This window comes from Neophocaena asiaeorientalis, unplaced genomic scaffold (assembly GCF_003031525.2).
Source record: "Neophocaena asiaeorientalis asiaeorientalis breed wild unplaced genomic scaffold, Neophocaena_asiaeorientalis_V1.1 scaffold344, whole genome shotgun sequence".
Classification (NCBI taxonomy): Eukaryota; Metazoa; Chordata; class Mammalia; order Artiodactyla; family Phocoenidae; genus Neophocaena; species Neophocaena asiaeorientalis.
In genome coordinates, this window is record NW_020174693.1 from 657,247 (window position 1) to 680,883 (window position 23,637).

The 23,637-nt window shown below is 39.9% G+C and overlaps 1 protein-coding gene across 16 annotated transcripts in view; it reads left to right on the forward strand.

Annotated features, from left to right (window-relative positions):
* Positions 1-23,637, forward strand: part of ANKS1B (ankyrin repeat and sterile alpha motif domain containing 1B) — a 711,904-nt gene that overhangs the window by 597,933 nt on the left and 90,334 nt on the right. The window lies entirely within an intron of this gene.

Genomic DNA, 23,637 nt, shown 5'->3' on the forward strand with positions numbered 1-23,637 from the left:
ATATATATATATATATATATATATTCTTTTTCAGATTCTTTTCCATTATAGGTTATTACAAGATAGTGAATATAATCCCCTGTGTTCTACAGTAGGACTCTGTTGTTTATCTACTTTATATATAGTAGTGTGTATCTGTTAATCCCAAACTCCTAATTTATCCCTCCCCCACGTTCCCCTTTGGTAATCATAAATTTGTTTTCTATCTCTGTGAGTCTGTTTCTGTTTTGTAAGTTCATTTGTATCATTATTTAGATTCCACATATAAGTGATATCATATGATATTGGTCTTTCTCTGTCTGACTAAAGTGATATTTTAAAAAAAGAACTTACCATTGCTCCATCTCTGGACTTACTCAGTTAACACCCAGACTCACCTGCTCACAGAAACATGTGTCCCTCCTTCTCTCCAAAGCTAATCATTCTCTCTGTGTGCTGGGTCCATCCCCACCCTCCCTCTCCAAAGTCCATCCGTTCTTCCCTCCTTCTTTTAGCTTCAAGGCTCCCTGTAGTGTCCCCCTCACCCAGGTCCCCACTGCTGAAATCACTGTACTTCTGCAGTATCAGAATATCTGCGATGCTCCAAGCATTGCTCACACCGTATCCCGTTCCTGACCCCCTCCTTCCCTGTGATCATCTTATATCTCCTCCAAGACCTAGCTTAAAATATCCTTAGCTCCTTGGAAATCTCTTTTTAAATATCTTTTGATATAGGACTAATCACAGCCTGGCACGTGCTTTCTTATGTACATACAGCCTTCTCCATTAGACTGAGAACTCACTGTACACAGGGGTTACGTCTTATGAATCGTTGTCTTCCCTATTGTGTGGCTTTCTCACAGAGTTGGTATTTTAACAAATGCTTGTGGCATAATTTTGCTTTCTTTTCTCTCACCAGGTAGGACTTAATAAAAGTAAACACTCATGCCGTATGTCGTTTGTGTTCTCAAATATAAACTTTCTTTTGATAACGTGCCTTCCTAAAGATTCTTCTAGACATAGAAGAAAATATGCTTTAAGAACTATTTTGTTTCATGCTTCTTTTGTTCCTAGATGGTTGCAATCATCTGTCCTCCTAGGCTCACAGAGGTTATTCTGGATCTGCCTGTGGCCACCCTCCCTCATCTTACACAAACCATAGAACCTCTAGAAGGAAAAGGCAAATAATAGCACTCACCACTGTCCTCACAGTCATAGTAAATCATAAAGCATAAGGGAAAGGCAATATTTACTACTCCTGCACCAGACACATGCACACATGTACATGCATGCACACAGCAGATCTATGAAGGAGGTATGGATATCAGCTCCATTTCACAGATGCAGAAAGCAAAGCTGGGAAAGGGGATCACCTTCCCTGAGATACAGCCTTAAATATTAGAGCTAGGAATCAAACTTGGATCAACTTTGCATCAAAGCCAGTGTGCTTTCTATTCCTCATACTGCCTCAAAAATAGGGGGAAGTGACTAACGTTAATGGTTGTAAGGCTCATATGTACAACTGTGGTAGATTATTCATAGCTACACTGGGTATACATCATAAAAATATAAATTAGTCACTAAACTGTGGTGTATCAGGCCTCACATATGTTCCCAACTGCTGATACAAGTACCTTGCAGAACATCATTCGCTGAGGCATTATGTAATCTATGTTTGCAACCTTCATCTGAGACAGAGGACACTCCATGATTCAGATGAGAAAATCAAGGCCCAGAGAAGAGCAGATGCTTCCCAAAAGTCAGAATGATAGTCTCAGAGCATAACTCCATCCTGGGCTTGAGTGTATAGGTCTGACTAACCATGCTTTTTGAGAAACACAGTGCCTCAACCAGTTTTTCTTGAGGGAGCAAAATTGACACTCCCCATAATTAAGGATTCCGAACCACAGACTAATTTGGAAGGGACACCAGGTTCACACAACAATACCAGTTGTAAGAGGAGGACAGCAAAGGCATTTTGCAGTTCAAAAATATTTGAAGACCTTGTTTTTAAAAAATCACCGGCCAAGAGCCAGTTTTGAATTCTGCATCCCACTTTCCCAAACTTTTCACACTGGTTATGTATTTATATAAGTGGGCCCAGTTTTTAAGCCAATGCAATCCTAGATATTGTATATGGGTAGAATTATGAAAAACAGATTATTTTAGCCTCCATTTATTTTCTTCATTTAGTACCTGCTCTCTGTCAGCTATTCCATATAGTTTGAGTGAAGAACCAGAAATGATCCTTTTCAACATCAGAAAATTAAATATGTTGCAGAATAGGCTTCTATTTAAAAAAATTGATGAATAAGCACATAAGCGGTAACAAATGATGTGTAGGGATATTCAAGGCACTGAAGCCCTTCGGGATGAGAAGTTTAGCAAAATACAGCATCAGAAGAACAGGTTTTGGCGCTATAAATATGGCTACTGCATATTTCAACTCTCTTGGCAACTATAGCTAGGATGCAGAATTCATGTACCTTTATTTAGAATTGTCAGAGAAGATATTTACTGAAAAACAAGTATTTTGCAAGGAAACAGTTTGTAAGGAGATAGTTTCTTTAAAAAAAAAAATAAGGACTGTTTAGTAGGATTAAAATCATTCAGTGGGAAATGGGTGAAATTCTCAATGACTGCCATTGTAGTCAACACTGAGAAAGTAAAACTGTTGCTTCCCTAATGTGTTTCCAAATGGAAAATGCACCCCACCTCTTGGAAGCCACCATTTTTGCAATGTCACTGGGCCATCAGAAATATATTCCTAGTATATCAAAAGTGTATAAAAAATACGTAAGAAATGACATTGCAATAAGGAACTTAGAATTCTGTTCTGAACGGTGATCTGGCTTTGGCTCCAATGGTAAGGAAAGTGCAGGTGTTGAAATGTAACAGACTCAATTGCTTGCATAAGCTCCCTGAACCTCTTTCCTCGCTTGTAAAATAGGGGATAATACTCCTTTCCATGCAGGTTGTAAGGATCTGATGTGATAAACTATGCGTAGAGCCTGGCTGTAAACTAGTCTTACGTGGCTTTCCAGCCATATCACTACATATCATCTACTCGTTTTAACTCTTAACAATTTATTTCACTGGTAGAAATGCAGGGGAACAAATGCAGTTCCAGAACCTCCCATGCCCTGAAATATGTAAATTGTTTCCTACAGTACCATTTCCTGGAGTAGTTTCTATTCCCACCCCTGGCACATTCCAGATTCTCCTAGCAGTCGCACCACCCACTGAATGGTCCAAACACCTTCCTGGTCTACTTTGAGCAACTGTGAGTCCTTCTGTCTGCACAATTATTTTTATATGCCATGCATATTTAACTAGGAGAGCAAGGAAACTACTCCGAGGTTGAGGAAGAGTGGTGTTTCTGTGCTCCTCCTTTGGGGCTTGTGTGAGGATCATGCAGTTCCTTTGGTTAGCATGTCTTGCTAATGAGACCAGAGAGGTGGCCTCGGTCCACATGTGAGCCAGTCCACTGCTCCATGCCTGGTCCCAGATCGTAACGAAGCCTAACTGTGGAACAAGATCCCCCAGGTGCTGTGTGGCCCTCTGCTTTCCTGTCACTGGTCTCACCGTCTCAGGCTTAGCATCATTTTTTCATTAGAACAACACATAGGTTCTAACAGCCTTCAACATGCCAGGCCCATGCTAGGTGCTGAGTTGAATCAAGTAGAGACACATCACCGTCCTCTCCACGGGCCCTCAGTGGTGTTCAAAGACTTTGTCCGGCACAAGGATAAAGCACATCCCACCCAATGGCCACTTGCTCCCCACCCCAGTCCCCGAGGGAATTTTGCAGACACAAGTCGTATGAATATAGGTTTATTCAGAACCAAGGCTCTTTGAGAAAGTATTGAAAGCAAAAGAGTTGTGAACTCTCTGACTTTGGAAGGCGAAATTCATTCTTTTCCCATACCTCAAATCCAGATTTTCATGTTTTAGGAAAATTGACAGAAAAAACAACTCAGCAAGTTCTCTGAACTGTGGTTGCCAGTCAGATGGTCCTAATACAGCATCCAGCTCCTCTCATCTTTTGCACTTTTCTAGAATTCCTTAACAGGAATCTGAACATATTTTCTTCTTTTTCTTTTTTATATCACCTTTTATAGAATGTTTTATAGTTTTCAAAAGATTTCCATGTCTTTTTTGGTTCCTCATAATAACTCTGTGAATGAGGAAGGCAGGTTGTGGAGCATTAATGAAGCAAAAGTTAAGTTATGCTTTGGTTTCTTTGCAGAGGTACCTCTCCTCCCCAGCCACAAGCTGTCTGAATGTGGAATATACCTTATTCCAAATGTTCATTTTAAGAGGGGAGGCAATGTGATGGACTGACAAAAACACAGGCTTTGTGGCAGAAAGATGTGTGTGTTTTTAATCTGGACTCTGCCACCTAGTTAATATGTCATCTTATTCCTCGGTTTCCCTACCTGTAACCAGGGATAACAGTACTGAACTCAGGGAGGGTTTGTGGGGATTAAACAAGGTGCCTGTGAGAGGCTCCTTTGCCCTCCCATGGCCACTTTTTCTCAACACTCAGGAGAGGCTGAACCCAGCAGCTACATGGAAAGAAATCCTCATTCACAAGAGCCTTGTCTTCCCCACCGACGCTGTTCCTCCCCCTTTCTGCAACACTGTTCTCCCAAGCCCAGTTTTCTGGAGTCATCCTTAAAAAACTTTCCTTTCCCTCACCATTTACAGCCAACACTCCCCATCCCTGCCCTTTCTGCTGCCAAATGTTTCTCAGATCTGCTCCCTCCTCTCATTGACACTCATTTGTTCATTCAGTGACTATGTATTGGGTACTTACTACATGCAGCCACTTCACTGGACTCCGGGGGTACACAGTGAACAAGAACTCATTCCTGGCCCTCATCCTCACTCACTTGAATTACTTCAATGCACTGGCCTGTGGACAGGATCTCCTTACTCCAGTGCATTCTCAGTACTGACATCAAATTCAGTATTATAGAGCAATAGTGATCTCTGATCTCATCAACTCTAATCTCATCCTTTCCCTCTTTAAAACTTTGGTTGACTTCCCAAAGATTTCACCGTAATAGAAACAGCCCACATTTACTGAGCATGCACACCGTGCCAGGCATTCTTCTAAGCACTTGACATGTGTTGTCAAATATAATACAATACATAATATAATTAAGTTGGAAGACCAAATTTCTTTCAAATGCCCTTAAATCTGGCCACAACCCGCCTTCAAGCCTCCTGTCCTGCCACTCACATATACAGTTCTCCCTTGCCCAAAATGAGCAGGGACATAAATAAAATCGTAAAACCATAAACAGACATGTCATGTTCTTATGTTCTTGCACACGTCTGCACCTTTGCACGTGATATCTCTTCTGCCTGAATTCCCTTCCCTTACTCCTCTACCTGGAAAACTCCTACTCATCCCTGAAAGCCTGTCTCCTACACCATGAAGATCTCCCACAGGCAGAGATCGTCACTCCCTACCCTGAGCTTTCATAACAGTGAAGATACTCACTTGGAGCATCTGTCACTTCATTTTCCCCACTGGACCGGGGAGCACCTCGAGGCAATAATTACGTCCCATTCATTTCTGTATGCCCCTAAGCACGACACACCCGACGCTGGATACATATTTGCTGATGGATAACTGCGTGCTACAGGCTGCATTGTTGGGGTTTGACTCTCAGAGCAGAAGCTGCCAGTAAGAACCTAGAACCGTGGGACCGTAACAGTTCTTTCAAGGGCACAGTGACCAACTTCTGTACAACATGCTGTGGTTCCTTAACAAGCTTTCTTGCTTTAGTGTTTTGCACTTTAAGTAGCAAAAGTAATAGAACTCCACACTTAATTAAAACATTGTTCCCCAAATGTAAAATAGGTAGCTAGTGGGAAGCAGTCCCATAGCACAGGGAGATCAGCTCGGTGCTTTGTGACCACCTAGAGGGGTGGGAGGGAGATGCAAGAGGGAGGGGATATGGGGATATATGTATATATATAGCTGATTCACTTTGTTATAAAGCAGAAACTAACACCACTGTAAAGCAATTATACTCCAATAAAAATGTTTTTAAAAAAATACTTTAAAAAAAACAAAGAAAAGCGTTGTTCCCTTGTTCAGTGTGAGGTTGGGTCTTGGCCAGCCTGGGTGCTGTGAAGATGGCAGTATTGGCAGGCTGGGCAGAAAGAACTGGAGAGAGTCTTTTTTCCCCTTAAATGTTGCCTCTATCATCTCCATCACCTCCATTATGTGGAAAATAACTTCCAAGCCTCCAAAGGAAACCTTCTGCTGAAATTTTAATCAAAGATCGAACTGAACATTTTGAAGAGGAGTATTTGCTAACGGAAGACCCGGCACTTATAATTTCTGATATTTAATACCTAATTATCCATCTTCCCAAAAGTCTCCAGTTGTGGAGAACCTGACAGTAGATCAGGAAGGATGGCAACATGAAGCTCTTCCACTTCCTGAGAGGTAATTCGGCAAAGAAATAAGCAACAAAAAATGCTTAATGCTGAGCTTTTGAAAATTGACTTTTTTCATTTAATTAAGATGGGGTTCTCAATAGAAAGTATGTCATGGGGGTGACTGTCCGTCTGTCTGTCTCATTTGTAAGTCAGGTGAATTTTCTGCAGGCGTAATGATTTAACCGTCAAGTGAACTGAACTAATGAGACAAAGCCCATTTGTTCTCTTGTCTTAATGATCGATTCAGATACTCCAGCTTCCTAATAAATTGCTTGGCAATCAGTCCAAATTAACTGGAGACATAAATCTATTTTGACCTTGTATATAGACAAGATACTAGCCATGAGGCCATTCCAAGGGATAACTTCAAATTCTAAGTTTAAACACTCTTGAATTTAAGCCCTTTCATATTGAAACGAATAGTTGATAAAACTCTTCTCCCTGCAAAAATCCTCATAAATGAGTGCAGTGTTACTATTTTAAAATTAAAACCATCTTTTTCAGCTTCTGCGTGACTAGAGATTTTGCAAGTAGCCATGTAAATGATTATCAAATGGGGGAAAAGTGTTTGAAAGTTGCATTTTATTAAATTCCTAGCTAGATGCAATTTGTTTTTCTTTCAAATTCACAATTTAAATTATTCAGCTTTTGGTTTGCCCAAATGCTGTCTTTTTTTAGGAAACAAAAACTAAGCCATGCTTATGTAAGATTTAAGTGCTTCATAAAACCACTGTATTAATAATACTTGGTTTTTAAATGTTGTGTTGGGAAAGGTAACATCTCTTTTCTCCCAGCCTCCTTAATTAGCATCTCTCATAAGCAACATTTCCCTAAGAGACACTGCAGTCAAGGAGCTAAGGATCTTGCAGTATTTACCTCTGCTCATGGTTTTCCCACAGGGAGCCTTCAACACATTCTGTCCGTGTTCAAGAGATATAAATACCATTTTTTATGAACCTTGATGAGAGGAGAGATTAAGCCTAAATAAAAGCAAGAATGAACTGTAAATGTCAAGTATCCTGTTTTTGGGGGGTTTTATGCTTTATTATACTTTGTTAAAAAGGAAAAATTGTACATTTTTAGAATGTTTTTATCAGTCAGTTTAATGTACTGAAAATAAAAAAATTTTTTTAAATGCTGGGGAAAGGAAGCCACTTTCATCTCAAGGAATTAAAATATGAGATTTCAGTAATTGAGGCATTTTGCCTGAAATACTGTTAGGAAATTCTTTTTTAAAATTGAGATTAAATACTTCTATGGCAAACAGTCATTTTTCATATATTGGAAATAAACTTTGGCATTTAAATTCATCATCAAAAATGACAAATTACTTGAATCCCATGAAGATTGAACCAGGAAGATTTAATTTAAGCATGGGTGGAAAATTGTTGATGTAGTGAGTAGGTTTGATATTAACACTATGGCATTTTCATCATTAATTATGCATTTCATGGCTATCAAGTGCCCACTATGTGAATAACATTATATTAATTAATTATAGACATGCCCTGTACTGTCATCATTCTAGGGCAACATAAGAATGAATTACCAAGTTTTCATCATATGTTGTTTTCTGTCCAGCTTAATATTAGGATTATCTTGAAGTAAAAATGAATAATCTCTCACTGTGCGAATGACATTATATGAAGGTGTAATGAGTTCAGTGACAATTGCATATTAAACCCTGTTTTCAACCACATACTAAATCATTGTTTATTGCTTGGTTTTCATTGGAGGCTTGTAAATTATAATGAATTATATTGACAAGTAGGGATATAACTTTTCCATTTGATAGTTCAGCGTCTCCTTTTCAGAAAGCATTGCTCTTTTTGCTTTTTCGCCTTGAGCTCATATATTTGATCAACAAGCTTATAAACCTGATACAAAATAAATATACTTCATTTTTTCATACACTGCGCTAAGTTGATATTTTTTTCTTGGAGCATGACTAATTTGATACTGTCATTCAAAGGTCTATTGCTGTGATTTGTTTTGAGATTTGTTTTGGTCTGGTTTGGTTTAGTTTTGAGCCGTTTTATAATAGCTGCATGGAAGGAATACAAAAAGAATAAGACTGGGCTTCCCTGGTGGCGCAGTGGTTGAGAGTCCACCTGCCAATGCATGGGACGCGGGTTCGTGCCCCGGTCCAGGAGGGTCCCACATGCCGCAGAGCGGCTGCGCCCGTGGGCCGTGGCCACTGGGCCTGCGCCTCCGGAGCCTGTGCTCCCCCGCGGGGGAGGCCACAGCAGTGAGAGGCCCGCGTACCGCAAAAAAAAAAAAAGAATAAGACTTATTTCTGCCTTCAAGATTTTGGCCTAGAGAAGGAAACATGCAAACACCTAGCTGTAGTACAGTGTGACAGGTGGCAGGGGATTGGGTGACAGGGGTGTTGGTAGAAGTTTCATCTTTCACAAAGTAATATTTGAACTTGGTCTTGACATATTGAAAGATGAGTAGAGGTTCACCAGATAGAGAGGAGGTGAAGGCCATTCCAAAAAGAAGGCACAGCTCATAAGCCTTAAAAACCTGAAGGACGGGTCCCATTTTATCACAGATTAAGTGCTCTGGCCCCCAAAGGATCCTTCAACACCAGAAACATTACTTCTTTGCATATCTTTATAAGAGAGTTTACAGCGGAGGTTCTCATCCACTGCACAGGGCAACCTGGTCGCTCACCGTGGCTATCCCTCTCCACACCAGGATGGGAGAACAGGACTAGGACTGTCAGCCCCTAATGACTCCGTCTTTTTAATGGCTCTCCATCCTCCAGCTTTGTGAATCGTGGCTGGCCTAGGCAAGGAGAAGGAAGGAGAGAATATTAAAAGGAGCTTGCCCCTCTCCCTCAAAGAATTATTTTTTTACAATAAACCCTCCATTAACTGGGACTTTTAGATAGCTAATGTTGTCAGCCCTTGCTTTTGGTGCAAGAGACAATGACAAACAGCTGCTCCTAAGTATTTATTAAAAAGAGAAAAACCTGGGATGCTGCTGGGGCCAACGTGCATTCCTCAGCCACCTTCTGCAGCGGCACTGTGGCCCAGTGACAAATGGTCTTCACACAGCATGAATCAGGTGCTATGTGATATTCCAGATACCAAGGAAAGAATTAAGGACCTTCAATTAACTGCACTTAGGCAGGGGAGGAGCAAAAGTTGTTTATGTATATATATTAGATATATAGAGATTATTACATATTATGTATAATATATATCATATATAATATTTAGAATTCTTCCTAAATATTTACATATATTATACATATAGGCAATATATATTATATGTTTAGGAAGAACATGTATTATATATAACATTTGGAATTCTTATGTATTTTACATATTATATTTATATGTATGTTATATTACTAAATACATATATTTAGGAAGAATGCCAAATATAATATATATAACATATTATGTATAATATAATATATAAGGTAATATATATTTAGAAAAAATTCCAATAAAGGCTCCAACAATGGGAAAAAAGTGTCATATAAACCATAAGATACACTCATTAAATAATTGAATTAAGTGAAAATTTTGTACATTTTATATGCATATCATTATACTAAGGTTACTTAACACACCACCCCATTATCTAAAGGTAATTGAGGTTTTTTCATGTAAATATGCAACACTGAACCACTAATGCAGCCCTTGAAAATTACCTTAATTTAAAAAAAAGTTTTTATTATCTAGGAATCATTACTGACTGACAGATTTCAGATTGCCCTCAAATTTCCCACTACCTTTTCCTGGCCAGGGCTTCCCCTTCTGGCATGAAGGATTTTGGAATAATAGTGAGAGTAAAAGGAATATAAGAAAACAGAATCATTTCTGTGGTAGATATATTAATGGATAAACTTGAAAGGACTTAGAATAAACTGCAGGGCTCATACTGTAGTAAATAAAGTACCAGTCTTTTAAATGAGCACATAGCCTTACAGCTAAATGAGTCTCTGGGGAAAGACCAACAACTTCTGAGCAGAAGATGTGGGCTGGGCACCATGCTACGTACTTCTTTTAAAATTGTCTCACTTGAGCCTCACAGCGCCTCTGAGAGAGAAATGGCAGCAGGATATAATGATATACGTATAAAGAGCACGAATTTTGGAAGTCAGCTCCTGACTTTGTCACCTACTTTGGCAGCTTCCTAAAATCCCTGAGCCCCAGTCTATTCACTTCTAAAATGGAGATAATCACCAAACTTGTAAGACTGAAACAGTAAGGTAAATGAGCTGATCTGTATTATATGTATATTCCTTTCCCCTTCTGACCTGTCATCTTATGTTCTTTCCACTAAAAAGAGGCACTTTTTTTGTGTTCAATTAAAAATTCAGATATTTCTCTGAACTGTGGCAAAGCCATATATTCCTCCATCTTGAACTTGAACAGTTGATTTCTTTTGGAACCTTAATGTAGGACATTACATTTATCCATGTTAAATTGCATCTTTTTGGTGTCACCATGGCCTGTCGGCCTGTTGAGGGAATTTTGAATTTTGCATTGGCCGATTACCGTATTAAATATCCTTCACAGCCTTATGTCATTGAAAATTCTGATAAACGTCCCTCTTAGGTCTACTTTGATGCCATTAATAAAAATATTGAATAGAGCAGAATCCAGGGGCAGAGGCCTATGGCATTCAATCAGTGGTCCCCCCCTACAGGCTGTGACAGAGTCATTCATCAAGCCTCTTGGGTATAGCTGTACAATCAGCCGTGAATCCACTTAATTTTTCTCTCATAGAGCCCACCATCTTATAGATGATGAAAGACTTCATCAAGTGCTTTATTGAAATCAAAGACACTATATCTATGGCATTGTCCTGGTCTGTCAACCTCATACTAATATCCCTGTCAAAAAGAGGAAATTAATATAGTACAGCAAGAACTTATTTTTAATGAGACCACTGAAGTTTGAAGAGAGGCTGATGGCAGAGGTGTTCTTGCCAGAGAAAAGATGCCTGGCCAGTTGCCGAGGGCTTCGAGTTGTAACATGACGTCGATGAGTGACCAAGTTCCAGGGGTGGGCTCAGTCCTTCTGGTTCAGAAACTGGACTAAATCACACACTGAATGAACTTACCCTTTATTGAGACTCGTTCTGTGCCAGGCACTGGGCTAGGTGCTTTTCATATATCTCATTTAATGCCGACACTAAGAGGGTAAGTACTGTTTTTTTAACCCCATTATTCTGAATGAGTTAGGTGAAGCTGAGCGAGGCTAAACAGTTGACCCAAAGCCATATATAGTAAGTGCCAGAATCGAGGCTCACACCCACGTCATCTTGACACCAAGCCCTGCTCCCAGTCACTATGTTCGTCTGATAGAATCTTGTGCTTCCACGGTGTTGAGTTAGTTGACTCGAGAACAGCGTATCAACAAGATTTGCAGTCAGTTAATGTACGGTGGGAAGGCCTCCCTAACTGTGGTCAAAGTCTCCCCGCCCTCCATCTTTCACACTTCCTTTTCTGGTATCTGGGTACCAAGAGGACGGATCCTCTGATTGCCTCCTGGTGCACGTGGTATTGGAGGAAAGGGAATTTTGAGAGAGATCTTGTTTGGATCAATAGGAGACCTGATGAAATAGCCTCTGCCCAACGGCAGAGAATGCCTTTTAAGTGATCAAGGAGCTTCCTTTCTCCAGATTCAAACTCTCTGTCCCAACAGTACTACCAAGGCCAGGCTTTTTAATTGTGTTTTATCCACTGTTTTGCTGCTTGAATCTGCCCCCCACCCTTTCTTCCATGCCCACCCCACCCTGACACATACCTTCTTTGTTCAGCTGGGTTTCAGTATCTAAACAAAGTAGTCAAATTGCCGATCTATTCCATTGGCGCTTTCTGAACCAAGTCATTCTGTCTCCATTCATTCGGTTGGTGTGATTAATTTAGTGCTTAGAATGCACCCTTATTCCCTAGTGCTGAGAGAATCTCATTATCACCACCTGCTACCCCTACAGAGCCCATCATGGCTTCTAGTGAGCACTTCTCTCTTTTCAAACATTCACAAACCATTTGCTGCAAGCATTTAAAAAGCATAAACATTTTTACCAAAGTGTCATCGCTAGGAAGATTAAGACTCTTAAAATATACATATTGAAAGCCATAGGTCCTAATTTACTGTAGACAGGTAACAGAGAATGTCCTACTCACCCATTAGCCTGTAGCTAAACAGCACTCGGTACCTAGAGCAAAGCTGCCCTCTGGGTCACATTTCCCTTGAAATATCCTGGACACCCTGCAGTTCGAGTGTGGCTTATCCTTTAGTCCAGGTGGAAAATGGTACATTCCCAGAGGACAGCGGTTTCTCTCTGGAGCAACCTGAATTATAGCCTTCAGGAATGGCCTGTTTACACCACACTTGCTGAATACTGAATACTGAGGGCTTTCTCCCAGCATTACTTTTTAAACAGCTTTATTGCGATACAATTATGGGTCATAAAAATTACCCATTTTAAGTATACAGTTCAGTGAGTTTTAGTAAATTTATACGGTTGTTCACCCATCAGTGCTCTTCGGTTTTAGAACATTTCCATCACTATAAAAAATTCCCGGGCTTCCCTGGTGGCGCAGTGGTTGAGAGTCCGCCTGCCGACGCAGGGGACACGGGTTCGTGCCCCGGTCCGGGAAGATCCCACATGCCGCAGAGCGGCTGGGCCCGTGAGCCATGGCCGCTGAGCCTGCGCGTCCGGAGCCTGTGCTCCGCAACGGGAGAGGCCACAACAGTGAGAGGCCCGCGTACCGCAAAAAAAAAAAAAAAAAAAAAAATTCCCTCACAGCCGTTGCAGTCAGTCCTCACTCCCATTCCCACCCTAGGCAAATATTGATCTGCTTTCTCTAGATATAGTTTTATATTTTCTAAAAACATCAAAAAATGAATCATACAACATGTAATCTTATGTGTCTGGCTTCTTTCACTTAGCATAATGTTTTTGACACTCACGCATACTGTAGCATGTATCTATAGCCTGTTCTTTTTTATTTCTGAGTAGTACTCCATAGCATGAATATACTAGATTTTACTCATCCAATTGCCAGTTGATGAGACATTTGGATTTTTTCCAGTTTTTAGCTATTACGAATAATGTTGTCTAAACATTCATTTATAAATCTTTGTATGGACATGTCTCCATTTCTCCTGGGTTGCTGACTAGGCGTGTACTTGATGGGTTGTATGATAAGAAACTGAGTCATAATGTGAGATATTGGCAGTTCTCCAAAATGTAGAGGTACCATTTCACATTCCCACTAGCGATATGAAGGTTCCAGTTTCTCCACATCCTCACCGCCACTTGGTACTGTCAACCTTTTTTATTTTAGTCATTCTAGTGAGTATATAGTGACTCCAATTTTATTCTGTTATGTGATTCTTCAGGAGATAAAGATGATAAGGAGATAGGTGATGGGGGTGGGGGAAAGCAATGGAAGAAAAGGATTATTTAAAAAATCTCTCTCTCACTACCATCCTGCTTCCTCATCTTGAGCCTGTCCCTGGGACTAACAACAACATCTGCTTTCCTTAGAAATACTTTTTTTTAACCCTTAACATCCTTTTCCCCTCCATATAGGGACTGAGATACAGTGAACACCCAATTCTAAAGTGCAGTAGTAGCTATGTAGGCTAAGTAAAATCCATGCAAGCATTTTTTTAAACCTTAATTTGAACTAGTTTTAGATAGATTTTTGCCTCCTCCCATGCCAAGTTCTTTTATCAGAGCTGCTGACAAGAAACAGAATCGACTGGTTTCAATTCATTGTCCCTTTCACTGTCCTACCCTCTGATAGAGGGTGTTACATGACAGTAAAGTAGCTAAACAGAAAGAAGGAAGCAGAAAAAGAGCAGAGAAGGAAACCATTTATAATCCAAAAATTGGATAACCAGGACCTCACCTAAGATTGCCTCTTGAGATTCAGTTTGTCTTAGAGCTCTTCTACAAATACGTTATATTCATGTATTTTGTATATCTCAGTTTAATTTATAATAAATGGGTGTGTGTTAATAATGAACTTTGTTAAACATAATTTCATTTACAATGATGAGCACATTGGGCACACAATATAATAGACCATAAGATTTATGATCTCAAAAACTGAAAAAAACTAAGTTGAAAAGTACCCTTAATAACTGTAAATATCTTGCATGGTTAGCAAAATATAAGCAAAATTGTGGCCTTTCTACTTCTTCAGATGCAGAGCATTTTTATGTATTAATAATACCGCAAAGAGATTGCAGCTTTCACATGCTATTAGCCCATCATCACATCTATAAGAATAGCTTCACATGTGGGATATAGCACATAGTTCCCATTTTCTTTCTTTTTTAAAAAAAATAAATTAATCTATTTATTTATTTATTTTTGGCTGTGTTGGGTCTTCGTTGCTGTGCGCGGGCTTTCTCTAGTTGTGGCGGGCAGGGGCTACTCTTCATTGTGGTGTGCGGGCTTCTGATTGTGGTGGCTTCTCTTGTTGCGGAGCACAGGCTCTAGGTGTGCAGGCTTCAGTAGTTGTGGCATGCAGGCTGAGTAGTTGTGGCTCGTGGGCTCTAGAGCGCAGGCTCAGTAGTTATGGCGCACGGGCTTAGTTGCTCCGTGGCATGTGGGATCTTCCCGGACCAGGGCTCAAATCCATGTCCCCTGCATTGGCAGGCAGATTCTTAACCACTACGACACCAGGGAAGCCCCCCATTTTCTTTCATAACAAATTTTTCCTTCAATAATCCCAACAGTTGCTCAATTGCAATGCAAACCGAATTTCTCCTATGAAATTCCGATTTGCAGCAAGCTATACTTACAAGTAACTTACGGGGAAATTAGTTAGGAACTGATTCGTTGGTTGGTTGTTTGGTTGGTTGGTTTGTATTTTTTAAAAATCTTCTGGAGCAATGTTTATATGAAAATATAATCAGAAAATTAGTACTTTCATCAAGAGGTAATTCAGAGAGCTTTGCAAATAAGCCTAAGATTCTCATTGATTTCAAAAAAGGCTTTCTACCTCCAGAACCCTTAAATGCTCAGAGGCAATTATACCATTAAGGCCTCTCTTTCTATGCAGAGATTATCTTGTTTCCTCGTAATTAGTATTTCCTGTTTACTGAGACAGACTACATTCAGAAAACACACATATCCCCAACTCCCAGCCCACCTCCACCCCCGTCTCACACTCTCCCTCTTTCTCACCACTCTCTGCTCTCTCTGGAATTGTGTAACTTGGAACCTCTTTTCCTTGCCGTAGGTTAACACAGTTGTGTTTTGGGTTTTGTTTTTGTTTTGTTTTTTATTAAAGTATAGTTGACTTACAATATTATATTGTTTTCAGGTTTACAGCATAGTGATTAGATATGTTTATGGATTATACTCCACATAAAGTCATTGTAAATTATTGGCTGTATTCCCTGTGCTGTACATTACATCCTTGTAACTTACTTATTTTATAGCTTATAGTTTGTACCTCTTATTCCCCTTCACCTGTCTTGCCTCACCACCACCCCCCCCACCTTCTCTCCCCTTTGGTAACCACTAGTTCTCTGTATCTGTTGAGTCTGTTTCTGTTTTGCTATATTCATTTGTTTGTTTTATTTTTCAGATTCCACATATAGGTGAAAATATATAGCATTTGTCACTCTCTAGCTTATTTCACTAAGCATAACACCCTCCAGATTCATCCATGTTGCAAATGGCAAAATTTTATTCTTTTTTTTTTTATGGCTGAGAAATATTCCATTGTATGTATATACCATATTTTACCTTCTTTATCCATTTATCTGTTGACGGACACAAGTTGCTTTCATATCTTGGCTGTTGTAAATAATGCTCCTACAAACATTGGGGTGCATATATCTTGTTTGAATTATTGTTTTCATTTTCTTCAGATATATATCCAGGAGTGGAATTGCTGGATCATATGGTAGTTTTATTTTTAGTTTTTTGAGGAACCTCCGTACTGTTTTCCATAGTGGTTGTACCAATATACATTCCCACCGACAGTATCCTAAGGTTCCCTTCTCTCCACATCCTCACCAACACTTGTTATTTCTTGTCTTTTTTACTACAGCCATTTTGACATGTGTGAGATGGTATTGTATTATGGTTTTGATTTGTGTTTCCTGGATGATTAGTGATGTTGAGCACCTTTTCATGTGCCTGTAGGCCAACTGTATGTCTTCTTTGGGAAAATGTCTATTCAGGTCCTTTTCCCACTTCTTTAATTGGGTTGTTTGCTTATTTGATATTGAGTTTTATGAGTTCTTTACATACTTTGGATATTAACCCCTTATCAGACATATCATTTGAAAATGTCTTCTCCCATTCAGTAGGTTGCCTTTTTGTTTTGTTGATGGTTTCCTTTGCTGTGTGAAAGCTTTTAAGTTTGATAAGGTCCCATTTGTTTATTTTTGCTTCTACTTCTCCTGCCTAAGAAGACGGATCCAAAAAAATATTACTAAGACCTATGTCAGACATTGTACTGCCTGTGTTTTCTTCTAGGAGTTTTTTGGTTTCAGGTCTTACATTTAGAATTTTTTATAAAATAAATCCATTTTGTGTTTATTTCTGTATATGGTATAAAATGTTCTAATTTCATTCTTTTACATGTAGCTGTCTAGTTTTCCCAGCACCACTTATTGAAGAGACTGTCTTTTCCTCATTGTATATTTTTGCCTCCTTTGTAGTAGATTAGTTAACCATATGTGCATGGGTTAATTTCTGGGCTCTCTGTTCTGGTCCATTGATCTATGTGTCTTTTTATGTGCCAGTACCACACTGTTTTGATTACTGTAGCTTTGTAGTATAGTCTGAAGTCAGAGCATGTGATACTTCCAGCTTTGTTCTTTTTTCTTAAGATTGCTTTGGCTATTCGGGGTCTTTTGTGATCCATACAAACTTTAGGATTATTTGTTCTAGTTCCATGAAAAATGTCATGGGTATTTTGATAGGGATTGCATTAAATGTGTCGATTGCTTTGGGTAGTATAGACATTTTAACAATACTGATTCTTCCAGTTCACAAACACAGGATATCTTTCCATTTATTTGTATTGTCTCCAATTTCCAACACAGTTGTGTTTTGATGGCATCTGTCATACAAACTGTTATTTGCTGATTATTTAGTAGCAGTTGCTCTAAAGAGTAATAGCAGAAAGAAAGAAAATCTGGAAAATCTAGTCACAGATTTTTTATTTTTTAGTTGAAGTGGTAGAGGTTTAGGGAAGGACTTAGAGATGGTGGGAGGTAAGGGAGTTTTACATCACCCTTGGCAAGGCTGTGTAAAGGAATTTGGTGCTAAAATCAGAAGGAATAGAAAACTATTGAGAGTAGAAAGGAAAAGAAATAGGGTATAGTTGTTCCTTTCTTCTCCTCTTTGCCTTTCAGAGGTATCTCCCCTACTTCGTTTGTTGTCCATTGCAAAAGGGATCAGATTTGAGATTTCAGGGTTGTCCCTTTAAGGTATACTTGCGTGCTAGATGCCATGAGGGACCCTAGGTTACAGTGACACTGTACCTGACTTCCCAGAGCTTACAGTCTGGTTGAACAGGTAAGACACATACATATAACAAGAGAGCTAGCAGTACACACCCTTGTATATCAAGTGTCAACAGCACAGGGCAGCCCACAAATGCTAGAGAAGTTCAAAGAGAGAAGTGAGCAAGGAAGGCTTTAGGTGAATTTTAATTTCATCCTTGCAACATTCTAATGATAAAGAAGACAGGGACATTCTAGAGTATGCAGAGGTGTTATATATTTGGGCCAAAGAGATGCACATGACACAGTTGAAGACATGGAAGAGATTTGTCTGGTTGGAGTTAAAGACATTTTAGTTTAATAGGAAAGAGGGCTGGAGAGGTGAAAGGCATGGTTCTTGATCTAAATCTACCCAGAGGTATCCAATTGCACATTTAAGTAACAAAGATATTATTCAAAATTTTGCTGATAGGATTATTCAAGGATAGGGTAAGAAAGTTTTAAGTTTCTGTTGTGCTTAAAAGAGAAATAATGCCCTAATTTAGTGCTTTATAATTTCCAGAGCAGCTTCCTAGCCATTCTCATTCAGTCCACAGAAATCCCTTTTAGTCTTGGAAGGCTGTGTAGTCATATATATTTAGATAGATGGGTGGATGATAGGTAGGTAGGTATGTAGATGGATGGATGGATACATGCATAAATAATATGCAAGAATATATACACACACCCACATTTTAAAAAATATTTTTTCACCTACTGGATTGAGAGCCCTAGCGGACTGAACTTTTTTCTTCTTTGGTGCTCCCAAATTGCATTATATGTGGAAGACATCCAATAAATGTTTGCTGAATAAGATTATTATTGTCGCTTCAATATCACACCTCAAAGATGTTAAAGATCACTTAGCTAGAAGAAGAATTCAGGGCAAGAACAAAATGTCATGACTGTCTGCTCCAGAGGTCCTTCTATCCACCATACCATTCCAGACATGGATTATTACAGCCCAAGAAAGGAGAGAGCAAATATCACAGTCAAAAATCGAATGCAAGTTCAAATGAGGATTTCTGGAATTGTGGGAGTTGAAATTGAATGACACACAGGCACTTTTGCCTTGATGCTCTCAGTAGAAAGTGTTTAGAAATTATTACCAGGAAGGGAGGAAAGCTTTCACATTTAATTGCGATTCCTCTGAGTTCTGCAGAGGAGAACAAACCTGATAAACTTCCATCTGAGCTTCCATTCTTGGCATTCAGAGCACTAGGAGTTTTGTTAGAAGAGGCCCCTCTGAAGGTAGATGAGCTCTCTAGATTTGCATGGGAGCTGCTGTCCTCACTTGGCAAATATCTAGAAAAGGGAAGGGGGAAATAATCTACCCTTTTAAAATGGAAGGGGGGCTCCGCATGCAACGTGGAGCTGTTTCATCCAAAATACCGTTTAAATAAAAATAAAATAAAAATCCCTCCCTAAATAAAAATCCAGGAATAAGAAGGATGCAGTCCCACGGTGATAACCAGAATCGCCTGTGTGCTCAGCACTGCCGCACGTGTAATCTCTGGAGGATTCCAGCTACCTGTGTTATTTCACGTCTGTCAGCTAAATCTGAACTCCAAAATATAACAAATGCAAAATGTGACACTGAGGAACATTATGTGGGTTTGTGATTTCTCCCTGGAGGACTGGGTCCAGCCGGCAGTAAACGGATTGAGATTTCATGTGGAACATGGAGACAGACTGTCGCTACACGACTCTTCTTCATGACTCACGTGCATTCCTGCAGCGTTCTCTGGTGTTTTTCATATTGTGTCTATGCAAACATGGCAACGAAAATGGAAGTTGTAGGATGATAGCATTTATAAAGCACGTGGAATGTTTGATATTGAGAAAAGAAGCACAAGCTAAATTTCCAACAGGGAGGGGGGTGGTTAATGAATTAATGACATACTTCTCAAAAGCAATAATATGGTAACATGGAGTTACTTTAAATGCCTGCTGAGGGTAGTATAAGTAGGAAAGTTCTTTAGGTTTAATATTGAGTGAAAAAACTTACAGTGAAAATTGTACTTACAGTATGACAACCACAACACATAATCATGGGGACAAAATGAAAGGAAATGTACCTAAACACTAAGAGCCTAGGATAACTCATCCTCTTATTTGTTTTTCTGTATTTCCTGTCTCTATAATGGGAACACAGTATTGTTATTATAATCCAAACATTAATTTTTAAAAAGACAAAAACATGTTTAATTTATATCACATTAAATTTAAAGAGGGAAAAAAAAGAAGTCTAGGTACCCTGACTTCCAGTTTGCTGTGACATATATTCTGATGTGACCTATTCAATGTGAGGGTAATGTCATGATATTGTCTAGCAGAATTCCCACAGCTAAACCCAGAAACATAAATGACAGTGACATAATATTACAGCATTGTCACTCAGCACGGTTATTCACCTATTGCCAGGGTGTGCAAAGGGGTTTCTGAAGTTGTCTTCTTTAACTGATACTGGAGAAGATTCCCAGAGGCAGCTACTACTCTGATGAATGCATACCAGTATGCGGCAGGCCTGTGTTGTTTCAATTCCTTCCCTTTAACCCACATTTCTCATGATAGTTGTAATAAAAACCATTAAGAAAACATGCACTAACTTGAATGTTTTACCCGTTGGAACTCAGCAGGTGGAACCACTTTCTTACCCTCATATGTATAATAATTTATTCTTTTTTTTTTTTTTTTTTGCGGTACGCGGGCCTCTCACTGCTGTGGCCTCTCCCGTTGCGGAGCAACAGGCTCCGGACGCGCAGGCTCAGCGGCCATGGCTCACGGGCCCAGCCGCTCCGCGGCATGTGGGATCTTCCCGGACCGGGGCACGCACCCGTGTCCCCTGCATCGGCAGGCGGACTCTCAACCACTGCGCCACCAGGGAAGCCCAATAATTTATTCTTAGTTAATATTTGGCTCTGTAGTTTTTATGCCCAGTTTCTCTGTGTTTCCTCTTTGAATCCACCAAATAATTTGTGGCAGAAACTTGATATTGGTTTTTTTGTTTGTTTGTTTTAGCATCTTTATTGGAGTATAATTGCTTTACAATGGTGTGTTAGTTTCTGCTTTATAACAAAGTGAATCAGCTATACATATACATATATCCCCATATCTCCTCCCTCTTGTGTCTCCCTCCCACCCTCCCTACCCCACCCCTCTAGGTGACGACAAAGCACCAAGCTGATCTCCCTGTGCTACGTGGCTGCTTCCCACACATTTGGTAGTATATATAAGTCCATGCCACTCTCTCACTTCATCCCAGCTTACCCTTCCCCCTTCCCGTGTCCTCAAGTCCATTCTCTACGTCTGCATCTTTATTCCTGTCCTGCCCCTAGGTTCTTCAGAACCTTTTTTTTTTTTTTCAGATTCCATATATATGTGTTAGCATACAGTATTTATTTTTCTCTTTCTGACTTAACTTCACTCTGTATGACAGTCTCTAGGTCCATCCACCTCACTACAAATAACTCAATTTCGTTTCTTTTTATGGCTGAGTAATATTCCATTGTATATATGTGCCACATCTTCTTTATCCATTCTTCTGTCGACACTTAGGTTGCTTCCATATCCTGGCTATTGTAAATAGAGCTGCAACGAACATTGTGGTACATGACTCTTTTTGAATTATGGTTTTCTCAGGGTATATGCCCACTAGTGGGATTGCTGGGTCATATGGTAGTTCTATTTTTAGTTTTTTAAGGAACCTCCATACTGTTCTCCATAGTGGCTGTATCAATTTACATTGCTACCAACAGTGCAAGAGGGTTCCCTTTCCTCCACACCCTCTCCAGCATTTATTGTTTGTAGACTCTTTGATGATGGCCATTCTAACTGGTGTGAGATGATACCTCATTGTTTTGATTTGCATTTCTCTAATGATTAGTGATGTTGAACATCCTTTCATGTGTTTGTTCGATATTGTTTTTTGAATTGAGCATAATTGGCTCAATATCTTGGAATAGCTAAATCCTCAGTAGGTTACCATTACTTTACCTTTTACTCCGATGGGGTTCTTTCCTTTTACATGCAGTTAACTTTTCACCCAAGCAGTGATGAAAACCATACAGAATTCTTTTCTACCACAGTAACCATTGCTCCAGCTTTTTGAAAACTGAAGGTTTACAGACTGACTGCTCATGAATTACGGTGCCTGGGGTGGCAGGATCTCACTGTTTCCCTATCTGCTTACAACGATGATCAGATGTTAAGCTGTTCTCACTCAAGGCAAACCCAGCTGCCTTTGGACTTAACTTTTCCATAATGACTATCTTTCTTTGGAATAGTCTCTCCGCTGTTTTGCCAGTTGGATTTCTTACTGTCAACTTGGGAGTTTTGAAGCCAAATGTCACCCTCCCTACCTCTCTAACATTAGTCAACTTGAATTGAATCTTAGGTTCATGAGGACTTCTTGTCCTTTGTGTGTATATGCATTTCATGAGGAATTCTGTAAGGTACACCCACCTGAGCTCTTTTGGCTTGAAGCTTTAACCCTGCCTTGAGCCTTGTCCAAAACTGAAACTGTATTATTTTAATGTTTTCAGATGATCGAGACCCAGTATAAATGTTCTGAACATGATAACTCAAAACAAAAATCACCGTCTTAAGAAGCATCATAATGTGTAACTAACAGTGTAGCTAAGACCAAACAGTATAGAGGTTGACAGCAAGAAGGAGAGTGTGGTGAGTGGTACAGAGCAGGTTCAGAATCAGGTGCAGACCCCAGACAGGATACCTGTTAGCAGTGAGACCTTCAACAGATTACTCAATATTTCTAAGTCTCAGGTTTGGTATCTCTAAAATGGGAATGATACTGTTATAAGAATCAAATGAGATATTTACACATATATAGTACACTTGGAACAGTTTCTGGCACACCTGGAACATAGCAGATGTTCAATAAATGTAATCATCAGTATCTTCTGTAATATGGGATCATTTCTGGACTTCCCTGGTGGCGCAGTGGGTGAGAATCTGCCTGCCAGTGCAGGGGACACGGGTTCGAGCCCTGGTCCGGGAATATCCCACATGCCCCAAGCAACTAAGCCCGTGCACCACAACTACTGAGCCTGCGCTCTAGAGCCCGCGAGCCACAACTGCTGAGCCTGCGTGCCACAACTACTGAAGCCCGTGCACCTAGAGCCCATGCTCCGCAACAGGAGAAGCCACCAGAATAAGAAGCCCGTGCACTGCAACGAAGAGTAGCCCCCGCTGACTACAGCTAGAGAAAGCCCGCGCGCAGCAGTGAAAACCCAACACAGCCAAAATATAAATTAAAAAAAAAAAAAGGATCGTTTCTAATATAGAAGGAGAGTTACCCAGGCGTTCTTGACATGAACCATCACTCTGTGTTAATTTGTTCATTCTGTCCACCCATTTTCTTTTTCCCTCTTCGGGCTAGTTGTGTGGAGGAGGCATCAATGGAGCTTAGTGTGGAGGAGGGCCTCAGCTTACCTCCTATTGGTGATTGAATGGTGGGATGGGAGAATAGGATGCATTCTTTTAGATTAGGTCTGATATTAAACTAATAGCTAGAAACCAGACCCATTACTACCAGTACATGTCACTTCAATGAGGGTTTTTCCAAGCTTAACCATATCTCATGATGCAAGGCACCAGCCTATTTGTTTGACATCATTAACTTTATGAAAATGACCAAGTCCCTGTTTTTCCAGGTCAGATTTCCTTGCATCCTTAGAGA